General features: G+C 39.6%; 1 pseudogene; it reads left to right on the forward strand.

The window, feature by feature from the left end:
• Nucleotides 1-280: 280 nt before the first annotated feature.
• Nucleotides 281-631, forward strand: LOC114491683 (annotated as a pseudogene).
• Nucleotides 632-17,726: the final 17,095 nt, after the last annotated feature.

A 17,726-nucleotide genomic window follows, 5' to 3' on the forward strand; every position in this document is an offset into this window, starting at 1 on the left:
TGCAGAGTCTTGTGAACTTCTTCTCAAGTTTAGCCAGATTACTCTTAAATTCTCCCAAAGAGAAAAACCTCTAAACTTAATGAGAGTTTCTGAAATATTCATTAAAATTATCAAAACAGATGTTACATTAAGACAAGGAAAAGACTTCTGGTGTGATACTAAATGGAAAGAAAACAAAATGTCAATTTTTATATGTTATTATTACCCTAGGTAGAGATTGTTTATGCAAATGAATAAAGTCTGGACCTTGGGGCAGGCATAATGACTCCCGCAAAGGAGGATGCAAGAAGGCCCTTCTGCCATCAACGCAGTAGGGACCAGAGAAAACACCACCGACATTCACAAGTGTATCCATGGAGTGGGCTGCAAGAAGCACGTCCCTCAGGCGCTCACAGAGATCCAGAAATTTGCCAGGAGGGAGATGGGAACTAAAGATGTGCTCATTGACTCCTGGTTCAACAAAGCTGTCTGGACTAAAGGAATAAGAAATGTCCCATGCTGTATCCAGGTGTAGTTGTCCAGAAAATATAATGAGGATAAAGATTCACTAAACAAGCTCTATACGTTAGCCACCTATGTACCTGTCACCACTTTCAAAAATCTATAAATAGTTAATGTGAATAAGAACTAATGGCTTATTGTCAAACTTATAAAACTGCAGAAAAAGGAAAGAAAGAAAAAGTCTGAAAGGTAGTGTAGAAACATTAAAATAATTGATCTGGTATTGTGGTAAAATCTCCTAGGAACTCATTCACATAGCTGTAAACACTTCCTTAGTTACATAATCTCTGTGTGTCTCACTCTTCTTTCCTATGACATTGAAATAATAATAGTATTTATTTCATAGAGTTCTTATAAAAATAAATGAGAGCCCTGGCTAGTGTGGCTCAGAGGACTGAGTGCTGGCCTGTGAACCAAAGGGTCACTGGATTGATTCCCAGTCAGGGCACATGCCTGAGTTGCAGGCCAGGTTCCCAGTAGGGAGAGTGCAAGCATCAACCACACATTGATGTTTCTCTCCCTCTCTCCCTCCCTTCTTCTCTCTCTAAAAATAAATAAATAAAAATCTTTAATAAAATAAAAAATAATTTTTATAAATGAATGTGGTAGAGCTAAAATAGCACCTGACACATGGAGATTAACAAACCATTAGCTCTTTGTTATTATCTAATTCAACTCCTAATAATATAGATTAGATCGTCTCTGTTAATGCTGCCTTTGATTCTCAAACCCTCCCAGTAATAAACACAAGAGGACTAGATTTCTTTGTCCCAGTGTCAACTAACGAAAGGAGCGGAGTCTCTCAGTCTCCATTAACTTATATGTACAGTGAAGTTTTTGTCTAGTTTTCTGAGTTCTTATGAAAATCAGCTGATGTAATACATAAGCAGAATCTGGCTAAAATCCCAAACAAATGTCATTTGTCTATCTTCTTATCATACCAATTGTATTTGTTTGCTAGGACAGCTATAACAAAGTACCACACACTGAGTGGCTTAAACAAGAGAAGTTCAACATCTCACAGTTCCAGAGATTAGAAGTCTGAGACCGAGGTGTCAGCAGGGTGGGCTCTTTTGGCCAGCTGTGAGGCAGAACCTGTTCCAGACCTCTTCCCTGGCTCCTACTGGTTTGCAGGCAATCGTTGGCATTCTTTGACTCACAGACATATCACCCTGATCTCTGCCTTGATGTGTGCAAGTGCCGTTCCCCCTGTGTGCAAATTGATCCCCTTTTTATATGGACACTAGTCATATTGCATTAGGACCCACCCTAATGACTTCATTTTAACTTGATTACCTCTGTAAAAAACAATCTCCAAATGAGGTCACATTCTGACACCAGGCATCAGGGCTTCAACATGTAAACTGGAGTGGGGGGACACAATTCCACCCATAAAATCAATGAAGTGATGAAGACCCAATGCAGATAGTCCACTCATTTAGGGAAAGCAGGACATAAATCCAGCAGACAATGACAACTTGCTCAATGTGTATACAAAGTAATGTGCAAAAACACTGCTTTTGAAATCCCAGACTAAGACAACTCTGGCTGGGCCCTTTTATGAACCTCAAATTCAACCCAGGTTCATAAATCCTTGAAGAAAACCCACGCCAATTTTGGAGTTTCTGACAAGCTCCAGAGACTAAATGGATCAGACAGAATTTCACTTGGTATTTAGGATTATTGAATCTAACTTGAAACTTAATGCAAATTCATAGAATACAAACCCCCTACAAATTGAATAGAAGCAAAGAGTAAGGGCTCATGAGCCATCTGGAATGCACATGCTCAATGTTGAGGTGATCCCATCTCAGTAAGTGGGGGTGGGAGGGAAAGTCCAGGTTGGCATGGTCTCACCATCACCAACATTATATTTGCCTCTCACGTGAATGTGAATTGTTTCAAAAAGTGTGATACACATATAACAATAAAGTCTCACTCTTGAGCAAAATCTGAAACAATATAAATCTCCTTAGATGTAAAAATTTTTCAAAACTTGCAAAATTTCAAGATGGGCAAACTGAGTGACTTGCAAACTGTATTTTTGTTAATGCCATAGGACAGTGTCACCTAATGCTTAACAGGAATGCCTGCCGTCTTTGATCAGCAGGCACCATTACACCCGTGCCTTCACACCCCCACCAGTGATTTTAGTAGCCATTGTGCTCATTTTAAATTTGACAGCTGTTAAGGATTAAAGTCATTTGAATAGTCTATAACAATGTCATCCAGGTGTTCATTTAAGTTATCACTCTACTACTGAAGAACATGCTGGAAAATCGGTAGCTTTGACCTGGAAGTTAGATGTGATAAAAAGCAATGAACAAAGTCCAGATACCAACCTCAATACAGTCTATTGTTAAGTTAGGAGAGAATACTATGTAAAAGATATAAAGCTAAGAAAACAAAAAGCAGTTAAAGCAAAAATAGTCTACAATTAGGTGTAGGATTTTATATTTTGAGAATAAATCCCCCCTACTTTATAATTATTCTTATGGGAAAATTAGCCTCAAATTGTAAAGTGTTCAATTATGCAGTACTTTCAAAAACATGTCTCTTGCCCTGGCTGGTGTGGCTCAGCAGACTGAGCACCAGCCTGTGAACCAAAGGTTCACCAGTTGGATTCCCAGTCAGGGCACATGCCTGGGTTGCGGGCCAGGTCAGGCCCCCAGTACAGGGTGCAAGAGAGGCAACCACATGTTGATGTTTCTCTCCCTCTCTTTCTCCTTCCCTTTCCCTCTCTCTAAAAATAAATAAATAAAATATTTTTAAAAAAAAAAAAAGAAATCTGTTTCTTGAATTATAGCCACCATCTTGTACTTCCTTCACAGTTTTATTGAAATACAATTTCTATACCATGAATTTCACTCTTAAGTGTACAATTCATTGATTTCTAGTAAATTTATTGGATTGTGTCACCATCACCAAAACCTAGTTTTAGAGTACTTTTATCACCCCAATCAAATTTCTCATACCACAATTAATCCCCATTCCTACCACTAGCCCCAGAAAACCACTGATCTACTTTCTGTCTTCTTAGAGTTGACTTTTCTGGACATTTCATGTGAATGGAATTATAGAATCTGTGGTCCTTTGTGTCTGACTTCTTTCACTTAGCATGATGTTTTTGAAGAGCATCCACATTTTAGAATGTATAGGTATTTTATTCCTCTTTGTCACTCAATAGCATTTCATTGTATGGAGCCTGTTGTTTGGGGGCTTCAGTTTAGATGGCCCGAAGTTATGGCCAATCCTAGTGTGTGTACCAGATGTAACTCTGAATATCTGTGACAGACAGCACCCAAATATGGTCACCAACACCCCCTCCACCCCCCGTGCACTCTCTTTACACTGAGAGGTGGAGTCTCTTTCCCTTCCTCCTCCCCCCTGAATCTGGGCTGGCCCTGTCACTTGTTTTGTCCAATATACGTAGCAGCAGTGACATCCTGAGATGTCTATGCCCAGTTAAGGGAATGGTCAGCTTCAGCTTGCTCCCCTTCGAAGCCGGCCATCTTGCTGTAAAGAAGTTAGGGCTGGACTACTGGACAATGAGACGTCACAAGGAGAAAGGCCTTCTCTTAGTGTTCCAGCCCCAGCCAAGCTCCCAGCTGAATGCCGCTGTGTGAGTCACTGAAGTTACACCACGTGGAGCTGAGAAACCACCAAGCTTAGCCAAAGCAACCCATATGATCATGAGAAATAACAAGTGACTATTATTTTAAACCTCCCAGTTTGGGAGAGATTTGTTACTCAGCTATAGATAACTGCAACATGAGTTAACCAAAGTCTTTTCTTTGGCTGTCTGTGGTACACTGAAGAGTTTTATGTCCATCAACCTGCTTCCTGATATTTATATGCCGAAACCTTGAGACAAAATTTTTAAATGCTCTGAAGAGAATCACCTGGAGACCTTTATAAAAATGGATTCTCCATCCTCCCCCTCACTCCCTCACCATGATGGATAAGGAATCTGTATCCAGCTGCTCCCATAACTGTGTATAAGTTAATTTAATAACCTCACCAGGAAAGCTATTTCAATAACTCAATTAAATACATCTTCTGAATTTTGATTAAAGGAAAATCAGCATGATAAACATTGTGCATAAGGGCATGAAAACTATCATAATATAATAACCCTTATCTTGAAAAAGTTTAAAATACAGTTACCAAAAAAAAAAAATCATGTGTGAGAGAGGTGGGGAGGGTTGGAGAGGTGGGCTGGGATGGGAGTAAAAGGCAGAAAACTGTACTTGAACAATTAAAATTTTTTTAAAAATCATGTGAATATCAGATTAATATGTAATCAGCCTGCCCTCCAGGTTACACAACTCCAGGGGGCACTATTCACATAGAAAATAATGGGAACGATGTCTCCCTGGAGTTATTTAACTGACTGCCCTGAAGATCCAAAACAAGGTAATTTTAACTTATACAATGTTATGTTTCGATTATATCTCAGTAACACGGGGCAGGGGGGCAGGGGTGAAATGCCCCCCCTTACGTGTGGAAGGCCATCCCTGCCTCTTCTCCAAGCTTTCAGTCCAGAGTCACTATCTCCAGCCTGGCTAATCAGAGGACCTCATCCTTCCGGCCACAGTGATTGGTTCGGGGTTGAACACATAACCCAATCTGAGTCAATGAAACACAATCTAGACCCTTGCTAGTTCTGTAAGAAAGAGGTACTCTCTTTTTTTCTACTGGATTTAGAGTTGAAGACATAAACTTAGAGCTGCTGACAACGATCCCACCACTTCACAGGGAAACCCTGTCTTAGACGTAAACCACATGTTAAGAAAACAGAACTGGGAGCTGTCAAGAGAAATGGGGCCCTCTGGTATCAATGGAGCATCTCTTTCAGGGCACAGTGAAAACTACTTCCTGTCTTGGACTTCTCAGTTCTGAGGAGAAAGGAGGGAGAAAGGGGGAGAGGGAACTTGCATTATTTAAGCCAGTCTGAGTTGAAACTTCTGTCAATTTTAACACATCTTAGAAGTGGATTTTTAATCAGGAAAATGAGGATAAAAGTTGCAAACAAACTTAAGTGGTGTCTGAGTATTTTGGAAAATATGAAGCCTATTCAAGTATATATTTCTACTTTCTCTTGTCTGCTCTTGCCCGAGTTTCTTGCATAATAATACTTTTAAGAACAAAATACTATAGCAAAAGAACATTTTCATTAACAGTTATGCCTGTTCTGTGTTCAGGGACTTCTGATCCCATCAACTCCACAGAATTTTTCAAGTCATAGAATTCCTTGAAACCAGATCAACAAAGTCCTGTTTCAATGAACCGTTTGTTCCCTAGGCCAGGAAAATAGCTTCTGCAAATAAAATCTTATTCTAAAAACAGTGTTTGCAAAAACATCATTTTACCTGTGATAATATGCAAATGTGCTTTGGAAATGAAATTGCCTTGTAAATTTGTGGTTGATGTGTAGTAAATTTTCACTGCTACCAATCAGTTAAAGTCTAAGTTCTTCCTGGTTTCTTGATCTTACTGCTCAAAAAAGACACAGCCAGTGGGACATCAAAAATGAAAGCTCTTTGGTTTTCATTAAAATAGCATAAGATTTCTTTTCAATAATCAACTGCTTGTTTTACTTCTGTAATTCTCTTTTTCCTTCATTTCTACTTCTCCCTCCTTTTCATGACTCTTTAATCTGGCTTTGAAATTTGATTCTTTGATTTCATCCATCTGCAATATTTATCCCTCATAGCCATTATCAGTGCCTTTGCAGATGCCTGTGAACATTAGAAGACAGGGAGAGACTAGGCGTTTTGGTTGCAGCTTAAAAAATTAGCTAACAGAAGCAATATTTTGATATGCAAATTCTATCTTGATAAAGCCATTACTTAAAAATAAAACAAACAAAAACAATGACTTCATACTGACCCAGCCCCTCAAGAACTAACACAGAGTCACATACTGACCTCCCCAGAAACAAACTGCATCCAGAGTTCATCAGCATGAGGATGGTGACATTCTTCTCTTGTACCCAAATAAAACCCCCCAAACCTTCCTGCAATGTTACCAGTGAGGCATGTGGAATCACAGTGAGTGGATTCAACTGATAAAGGCATTTTATCTGCCAGCACTTAAATGTGCCCTTTAAAGACTAAAATCAACTCCAACATCCCTATTTATACTCTGGTGGTGCACACGTGTATATATAGCAAACCAGCCATTAAGAAAGAAGCTTTGCATCTTTCCATGTATTCTAAAAAGGTGGCATATTATGATGTGGTAATTGAATCAAAACCTTCCATAAGAAAAAAATATATTGTGGACTCTATACATTCAAAACTGCCCTCTTTCTAAATTTTATTTTCCATTTTTCACATTTTACCCCACCTTGCCAGTGTGCTCTCCTTGTAATTCATTCTCTAGCTAAGCTGAACTCATTGCTACTTAGGGTGGCAGATATGACAGCAAAAAGATGATGTCACCCTTTAGCCAAATTGCACTGTTATTACAGAACCGCATGTACTCTCCTCATTCATTTATCTTCGCTGACATCGCTCCACAGGAAGATTTTCCAGGGCAGCTGTGAGCTCCCTTGGCAACAAAAGTGGTGGAGAGTGTACATTTATTTTAAAATCCCAAGAGGTAGAATTTAGTAAATCTTGACTTTTTAGAAATGTATTATGAATAAGGAGACATCAAATGCCTTAAACCTGTTCTGATTAAAAAGCCCAAAGAATCTTGAGCATGAAAAAAACCCCAACATTTATTCTCATTACAGAAATATTTTCTTCATTTAAAGGCATGCTTTTGACCCTTTCATGCCTTTATCATGCAGACTAAAGTAATGTATTTTGCAAGCATAGGCATATATGCTAAGAAATGACTTTACACTTTAGTTATCTTTTGATTAGGAGTTGGGCAAAAATTAGTAAAAGATAATCAGGTTTCCATCCAAGAAGGTAAAAACAGCTTCAAAATCAAATGCAGATGTTAGGGAGATAAAAGGGGACTTTTGAAGAGGAAAGCAGGTAATCAGAGAAATGGTGTAAAAAGCAACCTGGGAAATGAGAGTGAAAATAAGACCCAGGACAAATCAGTTTAATTTCAGGGATACTTTCTCCCATATCCACCCATCCTCTCTCTTTCTTCCCTGGTTCTTTTGAGTAGTAGGTAACTTTTAATATATACCTTAAATTGTGTGTGTGTATATATATATGTTTATATATAATATATACATATTCTGTGCACATAGAGAAAATTCCAATGGTACAAAAGGACGTACAAAGACTAGGAAATCTCTCTCCCACTCCTGACCTAGCCCTCTAGTGTCCACTTCTCCCTCGCCCACCCAGGCAAGCACTCATCACTTGCTTGAATTGCTTTATTTTTATGAGCGTACCATGGACCCCTTGGCTACCTGATGAAGCCTTTGGGTGCTCCTCTCTGAATAATGTTTGAAAATATGTAAAATAAAACACAAAGAATTACAATGGAAATTAATTGTATTCACACATGGTTCTGTCCATGAAGCCTTTAGGGATCCATGGACTCCAGCAGAAGAGCCTCTGCTCTTATAGTTCCCATGCATGTGCAAGCACATACATGTACACGTCTATCCTTTCCCACAAATGAAAGCATGACTTCTGCAGCAGGTGCTGCCGGAGCTCTACCCAGATCTCCTGCACAACCAGTGCACCCACCCCCCAGCTGCTGGGTGTGCTGGCTAGTAATATAGCCAGTAGCCCCCTTGTACAGAGAATCCTTATTGCCACTACCCAACCAGGTGGCACACTGCAGCCAATACAGGGGCACAAAATGATGGATGACTCTGTGGTGCAATTCACAATCCAGAACTGCCAGTGGGATCAGCCTGAAGCAAACATCCACTGAGACCACCCCCTTGCTAGAGTTTCTCTCTCTCCCCTGCTCCTGGGAGCAATCTCTCCCAAAAGCACAGGAATCCCTGTCTCCATCTTTGCTTCCAGAAGTACTGATGTAAGACACTTAACCATCCCTTATCTTCACTTTTCCACTTACTGATTTCTTGGAAAAGATTCCATATCTGAACATATAGAGCTGTTGCATTCTTTTAACAGCCTATACTCTTCCATTTAATGTATTTACCATCATTAATTGAGCACAGTCATTTCCAATAGTTCCTCTCTGAAAACATAAAAATCTAATTTTTACCCATTTAAATATTATTACTGCCTTATCACATTTTAAGTATCTAGTTAGTTGTTGAAGAGGTTTTCTTCAACCTCATTAGCTTCGAGACTTTAGCACCTTGCTATATATACCTTTCTATATATTTCAAAGCAATTTATCTTTAAATTTGACAAACTATCAGAAGATGCAGCTGCCTCCTTGCCCACAGCCTGAGCCTGTTAACACCAGATCAACAACCAACCTCCATTCTAAACAGGAGAAAAACAAGGACCTGCAAATGCTAAATGTGGACCCTCAATTCACTGCTGGGCCTCACCGTTTGCCTCCCTGCTGGTGAGAGGAGTAGATGTGACTCTTGATTCCCATAGGAAACAGCTGGAGCTCCTGCTCTCTCACACACCACTTCCAACAACAAACACGTATGTATTTCTAAAGACAGCACAGCCTAAACCCCAAGGGGAAGAGAAGCCAGCTCCTCTCTGTCCTCCCCTGAAAATTGAAAGCTGGTTTCACCCCACAGGGTAGCTGTGTTTGAGGCTAATCCCGTACCTTTTGAGGAGACTTCCTGTGTGCAGGAATTTGCTGCAATAAGTTCCACCTCCCCAGGACTGAAACCAGAGCTCACTTTTCCCACCTAGAAGTGGCTCACAGTAACAAATTGTGATCTGTAGAGCTCCACCAAGAAGCAGGTGCTGCTCAGAATCCATTTTCTAGCCAGGAAGGAAGTGATCGAGGGACTTGGGGTCGCCAGCTGGCGTGTGCAATAGGGTTTCTGCTGAATCCATTCAGCGGGGTTACGTTCTTCTGTATAAGAATTAAGACCCGATAATTTACTTTGTATTCATTTGTCTTTCCTCATAAGCTCCACCCTCCCCCAACCATAAAAAGATGCTCGATTTCACTCAAAATCAGAGAAAAGCAAAACAAATTAAGGTAAATATTGTTTTCTATCTATCAGACTGGTGAAGATGAAAAGGTTCAATGAACTATGTTGAGGAGAACATGCAGGGGGAAATGCTGCCAGTGGGAGAATAAACCAGTATAATCTCTCCAAAGAGAATTGGGCCACTAACCATCAAGTGTAAAATGCAAAACCCTTGACCCAGCAATTTCCCGAAAGTGAATCTGTCCTGTAGACCTGAGGCAAGCACAATTTCTCTTTAAAAGGCCAGATCGTAAATATTTTAGGCATCTGACACATATATCACTGTTGCAACTACTCAGCTCTGCTGTTGTAGCATAAAAACAGTCACAGAAAATATGTAAATAAGTGGGTATAGCTGTGTTCCAATAAAACTTTATTTACAAAAACAAGTAGCAGGTTGAATTTGGCCCTCAGGCTATATAGTTCACCAACCCCTGCTAGGTATCCTAGCACATATACACAAAAACTTACACTGTTCACTGTATTCTTCACAGCAATAGCCTAAGAATGGAGACCACCTGATATACAGAAAGAGAGGACAAGCTAAGTAAAATGTGACATATCCATTCAACGGAATACTTGCAGCCACTAAAAAGGAGGAAGCACCTCTCTGTGCACTGATAAGGGTTGACATCCAAAATACATCAAATTTGTTTTAATGCAAGGTAGAGAACAGGGGAAAGTACATTTCCACTTTTATTCAAAGTTTATATATGTATATGTATGTGTTTGTTTATCTAGTCACAGTACATGTCTGAAGGAGGGAAACTAGATGGCTGGCCAACAGGCATATGAGGGAGACTTTTTTCACCCTATGCCCTTTTTTGCCCCCTTGAATTTTATACCATGTGCTTTACTGATGAAGAAAAAGTTAAATAGCATTTAACTTTTTAATGCATGTGATTTTTTAGTAGTACATTGGATCAGCAAGTATACACAGACAAAGTGTGGTTCCAGACAGCTGACCTGGCTATTTCCAAAGTTTCCTCCCATGGCCAGAGATTGCATTGTGTCCATCAAAAGCCATCATAGCAGGAATCAGGAGACCTGGCTTCAAGTCCAGCCTCTGTTTCCAACTCATTATGCTGCCCTGGGCCACTCACCTCATCTCTCTGATCATCCCTTTCCTCTTCTGAAAAAATGGAGTCAATAGTGCTTATGAGTTATATTATATAAAATAATATTACTGTTGCCCTGACCGGGTGGCTCAGTTGGTTGGAACATCATCCCAAACACCAAAAGGTTGCAGGTCCAGTTCCCGATCCAGACATGCACTTAGGTTGTGGTCAAATCCCCAGTCAGGGCATGTTCAAGAAGCAACTGATCAATGTTTCTCTCTCACATCAATGTTTCTCTCTCTCTCCATTCCTCTCTAAAATCAATAACCATATCCTCAGGTGAGGATTAATAATACTAATAATAATGGAGATAACATTAATATTAATAATACTAATATTGTTAGCATTATTATACTAATTAGTATTGAATAATACTAATATTAACAGTATAATACTAAAATAATAATAGCTATTGGGGAAATTTGTTAATGTCTCTGAGCCTCTTTCCTCAACTGCAAAATCAAAAAGTTAGACAGAAAGAGCCTTTCAACTTTCAAATGCATGACTTCATTCACAAAGTTTTCATTTACAAGACTTCAGGCAAAATCACGAACTTGGCAAGCCAGTGAGGATCCCTTTTTGTTTATCTCAAGAGAGTGACCTCCAAGTCCAAAAAGAAAATAAGATGCATGTTTGCACTTAGAAATCCAGTCCAAAGTGGAGGTAGAAAAGGGCTGCCTTCTTCCAAGGACACCACATTTTCTTGGTCCAGTCAACCCACCAGAAGTTGTCAGCAAGCAACTTCTTTTTTTCTTTTCTTTCTTTTTTTTTTTTTTTTTTTTGAGCTGCCACTGGGTATAGAACGGGCACTGCTGGGGTGGAAGAGGGAGTAGTAAATGTCACTCATCAAGAGGATGCACTAATAGTATCAAATAATAGACTCATGAGGGCTGACAGGACAAAGAAATGGAAGGATCTAGGCCAAGGGGGGCAATGCAGGAGGGCCTCCTGTCCCATCCTGATTTCTGGCCTCTGCTAAGAGCCATCAGTTGTATTGTTTCAGGAACTCCAGGGAGATGACAGTATGGTGACAAGGAAAAGAAGTTTTGCACTATCCTCCTATTTCTGAGAATTTCTGGTTATTGTTAAACAAAAATTTGGAGAAGTAAAACCGACAGGAAATCACACACATGTTGAGTTACAAGGTGGCAAATGTTGTGAAATCTGTTTTCAGAAAAGGCCAGCTGGGTGGGAGTGTGCTGAGGTGATAAGGAGCAGAGCCCTCAACACCATCTCAGCTGGTGGAAGACTCTTTCCTTTCTTTTCCTTCCTCATTTCCGTGGGCTCAGGAGCAACTACCCAGATGCTTTGAAAAGAATGTCACAAAGACTCTTCATGTCTGGGGCTCTAAAGAATCCTTTGCTCTGGAATAAACCATTTTTGCCATTTCAGTCTTAGCACCAAGACAGCCAGTCCAAGCTAAGAGATTTTAACAAATCACAGACTCTCCCCAGAAATGTAGAGAGCATGGTGGGGGATACATCCCCAAAAGTGATAGGCGGGGACAAAGGAAAGGGCATTTGGTGCAGAGAAAAAGGAAGATGGGATTTCAAATGTGAATTAGAGAATTGCACTTCCTCATTGAGAGGCAGACCCTATAGTGTGCTTGCCTTCGACTTTACCAAATAGTACTAAATTATTTTCCAAAGTGGTTAAACCAATGTATCCCCACACCCACTCCACACAGGATATTATATGACTTTTTTCTTTTTCTTTTTTGCCATTCTAACGCATATGAAGTGCTTTCTTGTTTTAGTTGCAATTTCTAATTACTAGCGAGGTTGAGCTCCTTTTTATATGCATTTGAAACCTGTGACTTTACCCATTTTTCTACTTGTTTTGGTTTAATTCACATGGATTTGTAGGAGTCTCATATATTTGGGATCTATATATATATTCTTGAAAATATATATATATATTCTGAGAAATATATATATAATTACATATGTAGCTGAGCATATTTTTTACTTTTTACACAAGAGTTTGGAAACAAAAATATCAGCAATCAGTTCTATAATGTAAAATTTAATTAATGGATTTCTTATGAGAAAGTAATCTTACTTGATTTTCTGATCTAAAAAATTTATAAAATATTTTATATCTTTGATTATGATGCAAAAATCAAAAACTCTACAAAGGGCCAGTTCCTAGCCTGTCCAAAATATTTCATTATAGGATCCAATAAAATCTGATACAATAGAAGAAATTTCTCACAGCCTTGTTTTAAACTTTCTATATCAGTCAAATTAAATCAGAAAACCGACGGTACACACAAATTAGGAAAATCTGAGGGACTGATTACAAAGAGTGCATGGATACTGAGAAGCCATGAGAGACAGCAGCAGTGAGGCCATCACTGCCCTCAAAGGGTGGGGAAGGGAGAGCTGGCCAGAACAGAACCTAGAAAGAGAGAGTAGTATGGAGTGGGCTGCCTAGACAAGAGCAGTGACCTTCTGTTGAGAGACACAGCAGCCTGTGTCAACCTCCTAGGAAAGAACCAAGTAAATAAATACCTCTGCCCCATGTTCCACTCTTTCTCCCTCCTGTCTCCTGCAGAAAGCCAGAGAATATAGGTGTCTTCAATGTAATCCCTGCCGGACAGCCTCACAGGGCAAAGAATGGTATGAAGAAAGGTGGAGAATAGGAGTCGAGGGGCACACTGAAGAAATCCAACACCCTTGCCCAGCCAGATCACATCAGATTCTATCCCATGTGTGTGAGAGGCAGATAACCTAATGAAGCTATGAGGAATTTTGAAGCATTTTCCTTCATTCCTGAATATGAGTTTAAATCATGAGTTGCTAAGCTGAGAGATCCACTTGAAACCCTGTACAAGGCATAGGCTACAACCAATAAAAAGTCATTTAACAAAAATCAGAAATGTTAAGTAACTCAGAATTTCCTATAAACCTAAGTGTTCTACTTGTTCTTTTTACTGAAATGTTCAGGATAACTTTTTGAAATCATATAGGAGTAATAAGAATAAGGAGGTGAACGACTGATAACAGAGGCAGATACAGAGTTCATGGAATGCTTTTTCTCCTATTTTGCATCTTCTATCTCTGCCAAGGAGAAAGATGACTGGACAGAGAATAGTAGAACACTCATTCAGATGAGAGACCTAAAAATCCAAACAGGTGGAGAGATTACAAGAGAGCCCCTGGGTTCACTACATCAGTGCCAATCTCCTGGTCCCAAACAAACTCCCTCCTTGCCTACTACTGGAAGGCATTGGTAATAAAAAGAGCTGCTATTATCAAAAAAACAATCTCAGAAACTGGGGCAGGAATGGGCAAGCAATTCTCAGACAGGTTTCAAACATCACTTTAAGCAGAAAGAGAGTAACAGAGAGCACTTAAATATGCCTAGGAGTCAGGAAGGACAAGTCATGATTTAATGAACTAACAGCACTTCCCTTTTTATCCATACTCTGCCAGACCAGTAAATCAGAGGAGGCTGTCAACACTCTGCTTCAGCATTTGATCCCAGCATTTGACAGAGGCTCTTACATTGTGAACAAGATGGAAGAATGTGGCCCACATGATCACAAAGATAGATGTTAATTATGAATCAGTGTCAGCCCAGCATCTCTAATGCCCCAGGATTCTGTCTTCAGAGTTGTCACGTTCATTGAGTAAGTATCTGAGTGTACAGCTGGCTTGATTTTCCATATCTCTAATGGCTAGGAGAGGTAGCCAATATATTAAAGGGCAGAATGAGAATCCAAAGGCCATAACAAAAATCTTAATTGGAACAAATGTAAAACCCTATACTTATTACCTCTCTCTTCCAAAATCTACTGAAGTGACAGTAGATAAGTTTATCTTTAAATAAAAGTGTAAGTCCACAAGAACAAGGAGAATGAGTAGTTAGGAAATATGAACAATAATTTGAAAGATGGGGCACAAAGAGTAACCAATTTGGCAGGACCCACCCCCAAAGTGCCTGCAAAGAGGGATGCCAAAGATAATGAAACCAGTTCACCCAGAAGCATCTTAGAAAGGCCTAAGATTAGGAAGCCCAGACTCTGCAGAAGGGAGTGGTGAAGTATGCAGTGAAAAGCTGAAATCTGTGAAAATATTAATAGAATGAATTGCTAAATGAGTGTTTCCATTCATTGAGGAGGTTCATCAGAAGTTAGACAAATGCTAATCAAATGTTATAAGAGAGGTTCAAGCTTTGAGTAGAAACTTGGCTCAATGACTTTTAAAGTTCCACCATCTCTGAAATCCTAAAATTCTACTCACTGGACTCCAAGACTTTGGTAACTTCTGCATGTAGTTCCTACAGGTGTCCTATAGGTGGCGCTGTAGTACAAGACGAGTCTCTGCAAAGGGTTACTCCTTTTCGATTCTCCTGGGCTATATTCGAGTGTTTATGGTAACGTGTAATAACGAGAATGTTTCTGAATTATTAAAATAAGAAACCTTAACGCATCGATTCAGAACATCCAGGTACAGTAGTTATAATGACGCATGAGCCTTTGTATGCATTAATTGGTCATCCTTCTCAGCTCTGGTCCTTCTGCCTTATTCATATCTCAGCTGTGACCCTTCAGTGCATCTGTCATTCTTGGACAGCAAAATAAGTCATTTGCCAAAGCAACTACTCCTTCACATTCCAAGTGTCCTGCATCATTATGCATACACTTTACCTCAGGGCTTGTGAAAGCATGGGGCTTTATCTCCCTTGAGTTAAATAATAATAATAACAATAACAACAAAACATTTTTTCCTGCACAACTTTAGGCTAGTATCTCAAATATGATTGTCTCTAGTCCCCTCCTTTCCCCACAGCTAAAGGAGACTTATATTTTGCTTCTTAAAAGCTATTACTTAATATCTAGCTCCTCCTGACAAATTTTGCCACTCACCAAAGAACACCTACATCAACTCCATAGATTCAGATAACTCTGCTTCTATATTCAGGTCCCAAATCCAGGAAAATTTCCTAACATTAGGAATCTATAAAACTGTCAAATGCAAGCATTTTTTGCATAACTTCCCTCTTTCAACACAGTTTTTTTTTTCTAATGCTATTAGTCCACACAAAAACTTGGGTGCCTTTTTTTATGTTGAGTTTGGTCTAATTGACAAAAAGTTGTGAGTTGAGTGGGGGAATACACCCACACTCATTCTTCCAGTGACTAGATCTTCAATAGTAATGGCATGCTTGTGTCTGATTCCAAGTACATGTCCTAACTTGGTCCATTATACGTTGTTAAAGAGCAAAAAATCAACTGAGTAAATTTAAAGGTTTAATTGGCTTTACTAAACTATTCATGATTCAGTATAGCTCTAGTAGGGTCCAATAACTTGCATTCTTGACAAATCTCCAGGTGATTCTGAAGCTTTTGACTTTAAGATCACATTCTGAAAACAACTGCTTTAGCTCTAGGTTGATGGTCCTTAGATAAGATAATGAGTTATATGATTTAGAAGATAGCATCTATGAATAAGGAACTTTCAAGTTCATTCCTCTCAGCAAGAGGCCCTGGGCACAAAACCTTTAATATGGGCTGTGAGCAGGCAAGCCATACTCTGATGTTTTCCCTGTTTAACCTTTTTCAAAGTGAGGTTCAATAGCATGCACTGAGAGCCTACCACGTGCCAAGCCTTCATTCAATGCACGAAGCCCTGGAGATACAAAACCAGGTCATTTTAACTTGTAATAATCAAGGACTCAACTAAATGATTTTAATAGCTTGTGAAAATCAAGTAATACATTTTGGTTCTCTTTTGAATATAAAGACACAGTAAAAGATAACTGCAGAAATTCACAAAATTCTCCACTCAAATCATATTGTGGTGGAAACAGAAGAGTGAGAGGTGCATAAGCAAGAAAAGCATATCAAAAAAATTAATATAAAAGAATTAGTTATGAACTACTCAGAATTCCTAGCTCTGAGTAAACCAAAAGAATATTATGATGAAACACATTAGGCTCTGTGCTTTCAAAATCCAGTGGCATGCAAAGGAGTAAAGTTGAGCAGATCTGTAAGAGACGGGAAAAAGCCAAATACAGGGTCCAGCACAAATAACACCACTTTTTATTACAAAATCATACTAAGCATGTAATTCTGTAACAAAACAATATTGCCCTCAGGCACACCGTATGACCTTTTAGGTATGTCCAAATTAAGACTATACATTATTACCCTACCAACCACACTCAAGCAGGCCTTACTTCTGCCAGACCTTGTATATAGTGGCTCTAGAAAAGGTCACATATAACCAGCCTGTGAAGGGGGTTCTCTGATGAACAGGGTGCACTACTTTTCCTTGACTGGAGAACCCCCGAAGAAAAGGCTACAAGTCTGCTCCTTCTCTCATCATCCCAGGTTGCAGCACTCTGCCTTCCCTTTTCTGGCTTTGGCCTCACGCTCTGGCCAAGTTCACAGTGGATTGTGTTGTATTATATCGTCCTCTAGTGGTTTCAAAAATGTCTTGTCTTCCTTTCCTAAAGGCAGTATTCATCAGAGGACCACACAAACAGGTGGTGCTTAACAAACGTCTGTTAAGTGGGCTACAATGAATGACAGAGATGCTGTGGGGTGATTGTGGCTAGACAAGGCGACCCAGCTCAGCTTGCCTGGGAGAATGGGTAGTTATTTTAGGCTCAGGCTCCTTAGGCCATCACTGACTTTTCTTTAAAGCAGGTAATGCAATCCAGGTTGCCATTGCCTCTTACACAGTATCAGGAAATCCAATGTAACGTTTTGGGGTACCATAACCTGGGGGTACAAAAGTTCTAAAATTGATAACTACAGGTTCTCTATAGGTAAGGACAAACACAGTAGGTTGAAGCGTTTAAAGTTGGTCTCTTCCAGAGTATTGTGCACAGTCACAGTCTCAGTCATGTCTGAAACAGGAACACCTCACGTACTGAGTAAGAAAACTGTGTAAGCTTATGTATGGTTCATTAGTCTTCCTTTTGTATTACCTTTGTCTATTGCGTGATGGGTTTGGGGTATTTTTTCTTCTATGGATCCATTCAATAAGTGTTTGTTGCTTCTGCTGTGTGCAATGTACCATGATGGTCAGTTTGGG

This window comes from Phyllostomus discolor, chromosome 3 (assembly GCF_004126475.2).
Source record: "Phyllostomus discolor isolate MPI-MPIP mPhyDis1 chromosome 3, mPhyDis1.pri.v3, whole genome shotgun sequence".
Taxonomy (NCBI): domain Eukaryota; kingdom Metazoa; phylum Chordata; class Mammalia; order Chiroptera; family Phyllostomidae; genus Phyllostomus; species Phyllostomus discolor.